A 1531-nucleotide genomic window follows, 5' to 3' on the forward strand; every position below is an offset into this window, starting at 1 on the left:
ATACTACGAACGCTCACCGACACTTTATACATTGATTATTACGATTACGTATAGACAGTGGACACTACACGGTCAGAACACACCGTGCCATTTCCTCATAGTCACATTGTCACACAACTTAGTAATTGATTTTATTTTTATAAGCTAAAAGAAAAATGGAGCAACAAAAAAGTAAGCTACCAGCAACTAGTAGTACTCCATTGAATTTTTTTAAAAAGAAGCTTGGAATTGACGTAGGTATTACAATTTTAAATTATTCAAAATACTAAACATTATTAGGCCCGGAACTAAATGTTTTAAAATCGTACAAAATTTGTACGACGTATTATACACTTATTATAATTTATAATTAGTATTACAACTCGCACTAAAATTATGCAAAATTAAATAAACACCAGTTAAAAAATGTATTGAAAATTTAACTGCAGTCACTGCAGTTTATTCAATTAACTATTAGGCATCTATGTCATATTAATTTTTATGAACAATTTGAATGAGTTTATTAAAAAAAATAGAATTTAATAATTTATAAAGCATAATATTTAATAATAATTTTACCTACACAATTTCTTGTATATTATTTAAAGAAACAGAGAAATCTGATAATGTATTACGGGCAAAGCCCCCCACAAGTTTGCCATACAAATTTATTTTGATCCCCTCCCATGAAACATTCTCAATTACGCCACTGGTTAGATATGTATGGAGGGGCATTAACTAATTTCCTTAAGGTCATATTTTGGAAAGCTTGTATCTTATTCAGATTAGAGTTTTTAGCATTTACCCGTAGCTGCAATCCGTATGTTCAGATGGGTTTTAATAAGGTTTTGTACACGAGGGGTTTGATATTAATAGGTATGGCTTTGTTACCAATTAAATGCTTTGTAGTAGGAAAAAATAAAGATCGAAAAAGTGGAATGTGGGGATTTTAGGTGAGATGTGTATGTTATTATATCAAACACGGTGTAACAGACCGACATGTAATGTATGGTGGTATGCGGGTTGATGACCTGCTTCCACGGGCAAGGGACGCGTCTGGCGGACCGGTTGCTTGTGTCCTTCGAAGAAATAACAGTTCAATGATCCCCCGCTATGACGCCGGCGCTCGACAATGTGTCTCAGTAGGTTTATTTGTATGTGTATGTGTATGTGCACGTGTCTGGGAGTCGTGTAAAATTATGTTGTTTAAGAGTCTCCACACAAGATCGTCCTACTACTGTGTAATACCTATCTGCCTAATGATGTTTGAATCATCTACGCTTATTATACAAATATTCAAGCACTTACCTTGCGCGTAGATTGCTGCAGGTGGTTCTTCCGAGTAGTTAGCAATTCTTCGGGGTCGTGTTCGACAGTCGATATCACGATGACAATATATGTATCTTGGTTTATATAGTTTGTAGAATTTCGTATACCTTACACTCTTTTATAATTGTGACTATTACCATGTGCTCTCAAGATTCATACATCCGTAGAAAATGTACATAAAGTCATATCGCCACCCGAATGTAATTTACGTTAAATGAGCATT

This window comes from Acyrthosiphon pisum, chromosome A2, assembly GCF_005508785.2.
Source record: "Acyrthosiphon pisum isolate AL4f chromosome A2, pea_aphid_22Mar2018_4r6ur, whole genome shotgun sequence".
NCBI lineage: Eukaryota > Metazoa > Arthropoda > Insecta > Hemiptera > Aphididae > Acyrthosiphon > Acyrthosiphon pisum.